Source organism: Ursus arctos, unplaced genomic scaffold (assembly GCF_023065955.2).
Source record: "Ursus arctos isolate Adak ecotype North America unplaced genomic scaffold, UrsArc2.0 scaffold_24, whole genome shotgun sequence".
Taxonomy (NCBI): domain Eukaryota; kingdom Metazoa; phylum Chordata; class Mammalia; order Carnivora; family Ursidae; genus Ursus; species Ursus arctos.
Window position 1 is genome coordinate 35,725,913 of NW_026622919.1, and position 8,548 is coordinate 35,734,460.

At 49.1% G+C, this 8,548-nt stretch overlaps 1 long non-coding RNA gene across 1 annotated transcript; it reads right to left on the reverse strand.

The window, feature by feature from the left end:
• Window positions 1-1,206: 1,206 nt before the first annotated feature.
• On the reverse strand, window positions 1,207-3,113 carry LOC113269179 (uncharacterized). Its single transcript, XR_003321361.4, has 3 exons — window positions 3,017-3,113; window positions 2,274-2,422; window positions 1,207-1,443 (listed from the first exon to the last, which is right to left on the reverse strand). It is a non-coding gene; the product is annotated as an uncharacterized LOC113269179 (long non-coding RNA).
• Between the last annotated feature and the right edge of the window lie 5,435 nt (window positions 3,114-8,548).

Here is an 8,548-nt window from a genome sequence, read left to right on the forward strand (position 1 = left end):
GTGAATTGTTTCCAACGATCCCTAAGTCGCGTCACTCCCTATAAATCCACATGGTCAGAAAGCATCCTAATTCCAAGCCCTACCTTCCCGAAAGTAGAGGGAGTGTCTAGCTCTTACCAGTTTCCCTTGGGAGAAAATGGAGTATCCCCTAAATATAAGAAGGGGTTGAATGCAGATGAGAAAAATGAGAAGTTCACAAAAGAACAGAAAGAGCTTTCTAGGGTCTTCAGGACTATCTGGACACGTATGTGGAAGTTGTAGGAGACTCTTCTCAAGTATCTTTGCAGGGAGGGTCATACCTTGGCATTCAGAATGACAGATAAGAGGTGAGACCGTTAGGAATATTTTAAGGGTCTGCTCACGAATGCCCATAAATGACCAAGTGAAACCGGAGCATGGAGGCGTTTGGGACAGGGACGGCCAACCAGTAAAAGAAGACGGCGGTGCTAATACCCCTCATTCCGACGCACGGGCTCATTAGTTAGAAGATGTACTGCATGGAAGCAAGAGCAGGGGAGACAGAGACAAGCAGATATGGGAAACCCCAGCCGGCCGCGCTGGGGATCCAGGTGGAAGGAAGTAGACTCTGCGGGACGGAGCGGTCAGCTCAAAGCACCGTTTTTGTCAGGGCTTCTCTGGGAGACCCAGGTTTCTCCTCTGCTTAGTTAGCATCCAAATCAAAGGCTCCAGCCCCAGAGGCCACCTCCTAACTGCATCCTTACTCTTTATCACTCCAGGGAGGGGCCGGCACTTCCCAGCTCACGCCACTCAAAGTCCCACATCTCAAGGGTCAGGGTCACTCCCCCGGCTTTAGGCATCCAGTCCTGCTAGATATCAGTGCGTTGCCTTAGGATGGAGTCTTTCCACACTTGCTCCTGCCCCTGCTCCTTCTGAGTCTTGCCCTAACAGGGGCTGCTCCTACAGGCCTGCTCTGTGCTACCGGGTCATTAAGTTTTATGCTTGGCCAAATTCATATTCACAGGACGCTGCAGAAAATACTCTTGTGCCATCTGCTCCGTCTGAAGTCATTGACACGGAAGGAGGAAAGGTGAACTGGCTGGGAGTACCTTCCCCTGGTCTGTGGGTGCTCTGTGTGCCTTGTATTCATGGACTCGTGGCCCGTGCACACTTCAGGTCCTGCTAACCCACAGGGAGTCCACCACAAAGCCCAGAAAGGAAGAATAATGCAGCCTGAATGATGCCACAGACACAGTTTATTTTGGACACGAGCTCTTTAGAAAGCAGTCACTCCACCACATTAGATATTCTCCTTCCAGGGCTGCAATTCCAGGGATAGGGAATAGCCAGGAATGGCTTGTGGAAGAGTCTTGTTAATGCCAAGCGTCAGATTCATGGATTCACGAGAAATCTTCTGGGGCTGGTATCCAGGCATGCTTAATAAACGTCCTGTCCATCTTGCACACGGCCAGCAGAGCTACGCTTCTAAAATACAAATTCGATCATCACGTGTCCTCTGCTTAGCAACTACGACCAGTTTTCCAAACTCTTCAGCAGGCTGCTCATTCCTCTTTAGGCTCTGGCTCAGATGACCCCCCTCTACCCCCGCCCCCAGCCCCGAGATGCTGCAATTTCTACCCACCACATCACCTTCCCATCCCCAGCAGAGGGCTCACACTTTTCCCATCATCTGAACTGCCCTTCCTTCCTCTGGCAAACTTCACTCATCCTTGAAGCTCTCCTGTAGATGTTCTCCACTGTCTGACAACTTGTCCAACTCCCCAGGCAAAGCCAATAACTCCTCCTTTTGCTCCCATGGAACTTAGTAGAAAATCTGTACAAAGCGCTAGTCACACTGGGTTACAATCCTTTATATAGATCTGTCTCCCTGACCGGGTTGTGCTTACCTTTTTATCTCAACTCCAGCACAAGTCCTGCCTGACACAGGAGATACTCAACAAATTGGGGTCCCCTTTCCTTTCCCTCCTCCCAAGATCACCTCCCAAGAGTTAAGCCTCTTTGGCAGGGGAGGGGATGGAGGGTGAGGAACCCTTGGTTAATATTGACCTGTGATTGTAGAGTCATGGTGACTGGTCCCACTTGAGCCCCTCAGGGCTGTCCTGCGATAGGGCTTCTCTTCTAGGAGAGAGCCTTAGATAATGCAGCCAGGGGTTCTGCCATTTGCTTCCAGCCCATTTCTTTTGGAGCTACCCAGACGTCTGTGTGCCGTGGACAAGTGAGCATCTGTCTGCCCAGCAAAGTCCACTGGGCAGCTGTCCATCCCCTTGGACAGCTCTTGACTGATTCATACTCACCGGGGGGACAGCATACTGGCAGACATGACCACATCCATTGCTGCAGCATTTCATCCCCCTGGGACACGATTGATCTCCCGAGCACATTTCAGCACAAATCCCGAAGACCCCTTTGGGCACCTCTGGGCAGACTCCGGGTCTTTCTTGCCCTGCAACATACAGTGGTTTCTGTGGGGTCTGGAATAGTTACTAAGACAGCGAACTGACGCTGGAGGTCTGAAGCTCTCATGGCTGGTGGGATCCCACCTCTTCCGGTTCCTCCTTCGTGCTCCTGATGCCCCCTTTCAACCTGAGTGGGTACACGCTCACTCTTAGGTCCCCATTTTATAGCCTGGCCGGAGGGCGAATGTTCTCCCTGCTCCAAAGGCTGATAGTCCCAGCAGGCAAGAAACCTGCACCGTCATAACCCTCTTTTTTCCCACCTCATTAGAAAATCTCTGATCACAGACAGCCACCTTCCTCCCTCACGCCTACCCCGTGTTCATCCCAGAGCTATTCCTCATTGGAGTCCCCACCCAGGGCACATCTTCCAACTAGAGAGAAGTCCCCACTTCTAATCAGACCCAACCCAATGTGATAAGAAGAATGAGAAACGCAGGGTGTTTGTTCCTGTAGGTCAAAGGAAACAGGGCTGATGAATGCCGAATCTCCATTCTATAGCTTCTGTGCCAAACCATCCCCGGGTCGGAAGCGGGGCTCTGTGTCATCTCTGCTCCCAGGTGGGATCCCTTCAGCACCCTCACCTCTGAAAGGAGGTCTCCAAGCACAGGCCAGCTCCATCCCCACGGTGATGAAAGCCGCCAGAACAAAGACCGCACCTGTCTTCATGTGCCTTTGATGTGAGGCACTCAGGGAGCTCAGCCCTAATTTATACCGCAAACAGCGCAGCGTCAGCACCAGCAGAACGGAGGGTGGGGCGGGAGGCAGTGGAGCAAGACGGCCTGTGAAAAAGTAAGCTCTCTAGGGAGTGTCCCCCAGATGCTCTAGTTCCTTCATTCGGGTTCACAATGGGTTTCCCTTCCAGTTAGGGAGTGGTTTCTTAGAGATGCAAATGCCAAACAGGAAAGCTTAGGGACACCTTTTAGCCCTTTGTTCATTGTTCTAGCACAACCTGGCCTGGGTTTCCCGGTGTCCTCGGGAGCTGTGGCCAAAGAAAACAATTGCGAAATTTAGAATATCAGAGTGATCGGGATAACATTGAAAGTGTAGATTGCTCTGGGTAGCATGGACATTTTAACTATGTTAATTCTTCCGATCCATGAGCATGGAATATCTTTCCATCTTTTTATGTCTTCCTCAATGTCTTTCAAGAGTGATTTATAGTTTCTAGAATATAGGTCCTTTACGTCTCTGGGTAAGTTAATTCCAAGGTAACGTATGGTTTTTGGTGCTATTGTAAATGGGATGGATTCCCTAATTTCTCTTTCTTCGGTCTCGTTATTCGTGTATAGAAATGCAACTGATTTCTGAGCATTTATTTTGTATCCTGCCACGTTACTGAATTGCTCTATAACTTCTAATAGTTTGGGAGTGGCTTCTTTTGGGTTTTCCATATAGAGTAGCATCTCCTACATTGTTGGTGGGAATGCAAGTTGGTACAGCCACTCTGGGAAACAGTGTGGAGGTCCCTCAAAAAGTTAAAAATTGAGCTACCCTATGATCCAGCCATTGCACTACTGGGTATTTACCCCAAAGATACAGACGTAGTGAAGAGAAGGGCCATATGCACCCCAATGTTCATAGAAGCAATGTCCACAATAGCTAAATTGTGGAAGGAGCCGAGATGCCCTTCAACAGATGACTGGATTAAGAAGTTGTGGTCCATATATACAATGGAGTATTACTCAGCTATCAGAAAGAACGAGTTCTCAACATTTGCTACAACATGGACGGCACTGGAGGAGATAATGCTAAGTGAAATAAGTCAAGCAGAGAAAGACAACTATCATATGATTTCTCTCATCTATGGAACATAAGAACTAGGATGATCGGTAGGGGAAGAAAGGGATAAAGAAAGGGGGGGTAATCAGAAGGGGGAATGAAACATGAGAGACTATGGACTATGAGAAACAAACTGAAGACTTCAGAGGGGAGGGGGGTGGGGGAATGGGATAGGCTGGTGATGGGTAGTAAGGAGGGCACGTATTGCATGGTGCACTGGGTGTTATACACAACTAATGAATCATTGAGCCTTACATCGGAAACCGGGGATGTACTGTATGGTGACTAACATAATATAATAAAAAATCATTTAAAAAAAAAAAAGAATATCAGAGTGAGACCTTGAACTGTGAGGGCAGGAGGTATTATTTGTCAGGGCCCATGGGGGCCCCTGGGGATCAGATATGGGTAAGTGCTTCCTTCCAGGAGAGATGACTGAATTTCTAGGGCTGAGATCCCTGAGCAGGGATGAAATATGGGCCACTCCCTGACCCAAAGGTAGTGACAGGTGGCTGTGAAGTCACTCCTCCGAGGAAATCAACGTTCAAAGATCCCAGATGGCCAGGCCCTTGAGGGTTGAGAGACAGGACCCGTCCTGATGGTTGGTGGTCTCCAACCTCCCCTGCTCCAGAAGCAGAGGTTCCTGGAGAGAGGACTGTGCAGGTGAGCAAGGCGAGCTGACTACAGGAGAGTCCGAGGTGTTCACAGGGGCCTGAGTAAAAGGCCCACCCTCTTTCCTATCCCAGTTACAGAATCTCAAAGGAAGGGCATAGGGGTAAGACCCCAATGACCGTGAGAGCGAAGACAAATCCTACTTTGTCCTTGGTGGTCAGAGCTGGGGCAGGCACCTCGGGACCGCCTCTGGGGAGCCCTAGACAAGCTACCCTGCAAGCACAGAAATACTAAGCAAGCCCAGGAGAGGAGGGCTCCGACTAACCCAGGTAGTTAGCTCACACCCAGCTTCTCAGACGCTTTGGAGGCACAGTGGGCACAAGGACCAGGAATGACTCTTCAGTCTGGAGGAGGGACTAGGCAACCCGGCGAGGACAGGGCAGCTCAGTGCAGGGCACAGATCAATGAACCCGGGTGGCACAGAGCACAGAAAAGGCAAGTCCAGATCCAGCCCCGCTGTGGCTGGCCTGTCCCAGACTGCTGAGTAGCGTGGCCTGGGTGAGGGCACAGAGCCAGGCCGGGCAGCCCCAAAGAACTTGCAGCAGAAGCCTCCAGGATGCTGTTGGCAAGGGGAGAGCTCTCTTTTCCTCCTCTAAAAGGGACCCAGACATGACTCTTATCGCCTACCAACACCATCTTTGAAAGTTCATTTTTACGGAACAAACACATGCATGAACTCTTGTGATCAATAATTCAGATATAGAACTATCCAGAGTAACCTTCCAGGAGGTACTCAAACGTTAGCAGTTTGTTGTGTATCTTCCTAAGGTCTTTTTCTATGCTTTTATATACACACATATGTGTATATACAAATAGATCATTTTTTTGCAGAAATAAAGTTATACGTATTATTTTGCTTTATTCACTCTACATGATGCCTTAGAGAGCTTTCCGGGTATCTTTTTTTCCTTTCCTAAAATAACTACTATCTAAAATTCCATTAATGAATGGTTCATAATTTATTTAACCAAGACTCAATTGTTGCACATTTGGGTGGTTTTTGGTGGGGTTGGGTTTCTTTCCCCGGTTATTATAAACAATTTGCTGTGTACACGCATTGTATACTTTGTATATACTTCTTTGTTTATATATGTCAGTATTTCCCCCAGATTAGATGCCTAAGCCTGGAAATACCAAGATGTCTCTACTGTAGCATTGGAAGATATTGCCAGATTGTCCTCCGAAAGACTATACAACTTCCACTTCCTCCCACGGTGAAAGGGACATCGATTCCTCCTAAACTGACCCAAAACATTTGTAATCTTGCTTCCTCACGTTAAATTTTTTTTTTAAGATTTTTTTTTGTTTATTTATTTGAGAGAGAGAGAGAAAGCATGTGCACGGGGGGAGAGGGAGAGAGAGGATCTCAAGCAGATTCCCCACTGAGCGCAGAGCCCAACATGGGGCTCGATCTCATGACCCTGAGGTCATGACCCGAGCCGAAATCAAGAGTCGGATGCTTAACCTATGGAGCCACCCAGGCGCCCCCGCAAGTTAAATGTCTGATGGGCTATTGCAAGCTGTGTGTTCCCGTACGCCCCACTGCACGCATGCCAGTTGGGAACGTGGAGCAGGGAGGTCCCACCACAGTTACATGGAGAGATTTAATGAATGGAAATTACACAAGACAATATAATCTGGTGTTGACTGCTTCGAGTTTCCAGTAAGAAGCAAAGGGTAATGATGGCCTGGGCCAGTTCGGCACAAGCACGCCCGTCGGTACCGGCAGCTGTGAGGTCGCTAAGGAGGGCCTCTTCCATCATGACGGGAGTACTTGGCCTTGGTTATGCACGACTGTATGTCAGGCCCTGTGCTCACTCTTCATACCCGTCCTGTCACCCGTCTCACCAAAGCCTCTCAAGCCTGTGGGGTCATTCCATTGGCATCCCCATGTCACAGATGAAGGGTCTGAGACTCATAGGAAGTCCATGCCCTGCAAACACCCCAAGCCCACCTCAGACCCACTGCTGTGGAATCTCCATTGGTGGGGTCCAGGAAAGTTCTCCAGATGTCTTTCACGCACATGAGAAACACAGCACCTGCCTGATGAAACCTGATTTCTTTGTGAAAAACAAAACAATGTCCCTATGAAAAGCTGCTTTCTACTGCTCTAGTGACGATCACAGATCTGGGGATTTGGCAAGGCCTCATGACACATCACCACCTGAAAGGGCCAGGTGCCTGCAGCACCTGTCAGACATACATAAAAAATTAAAGGAGAAGCCTGAGTCTAGACATTGGGAATTCTCAGATGTCCTCAGTCTGCAAAACCATCCTTCATACCTGTAGCCATCAGAGTTTTATTCCTTGGGGTGTGTGTGTGTGTGTGTGTGTGTGTGTGTGTGTCTGTGTGTGCGTGGGTTTTGGGATGACGTGTGAGACCTTAGGGTACAGCAGCTTCTGTGTCTAGACTCCTAAACTGGCTGGAATTTCATATCCCAAAGAGTCATTTCTCATCCCTGCCAAATCCTTCCAACACCTAACTGCACGCTCAGCCCACCAGCCCCAGACCTTGCTCATGGTGCAGCTTTGTCCTGTGACAGTGAACAGCAAGACATTTTGTCACAGAGCACGAGACTTGGCTAGGTCCGAGATGATGACATTTTAAGTCAGATGGCACAGATCCGGCCAAGGAAGTCTCTTTAACACAGGGCGGGCCTGTTTGTCCGTCCACATTACTTTAAGTGTATAACACATATACTATTGTGAGGAATTAACAAGGTGTCTTCCCTCCCTTCCTCGCTTCCTTGTATTCCCTCCCATTTCCCTGTGGGGCAAGCAGTGAATTATAACCTAGACTCCCTGCCTTCAGAGGAGAGTGGACACACCTTAGAGAGACAAGCCCATTGAGTTCCTCGCTGGGTTTCTCTTAAAACTCTAATTGCCATAATAGTTCTGAAAGCACAGTTTCCATTTCAAGATCTGGGCTTTCTGAGAGAAAGGGGTTTGTGTGAGGGGGGGCGGTGTTTGCAAGGACAAACCCCAAAGGAAACTGGGTTCCTATCATAAATGATAGATGTATTTTTAAAGTTCATGATTGAAGAGCTAGTTTCCCACATACTGGGAGAGCAAACAAGATAGACACTATTAGCAGAATAAAGTGAAAGGCATGAGCCCAAAAGTTAGCCATCTGAGAATGAACCTAACAGGGCCCAGCGCTGCCCAGGAAGAGGCTGGGCTCTAGGGTCAGGGAGCAGGAGGGAGGCACAGTCCAAGAAGGAGCCCAGCCTTTCCAAGAAGTCCCAAGTCCTGCGGGCTCAGAGGAGCTTAGAGTGAGCCAGAAAGGACAGAGTCATGGACCTGACCGCAGAGGCCATGGCAGCACAAGGGAGCCAGCAGAGGGTCTGACGCCCAGTGGCCAGAGGGCTGACACGCACTTCTGCAGATGCCAGCAGAGACCGAGGGACAAAAAGGAGCAAGATTCCTGCGCCCTCCTGTGTGATGAGTCTAACCGCACCACGCTCCAGAACGACAGTGGATCTGGGGAAGAATGGGAGGAGAGAATGGGAAGAATATGGCTCATGGCAGATTCTCAACTGGAAAAAAAACACCGGGAAGTAATCATGCATAGCTTGTGGCCACATTGAATCTTCTACCACCAAAAGAAACAGACACTGGAGGGTTGGGTTCAATTATGGGGAAAATAAAGTTACATTTTTGTA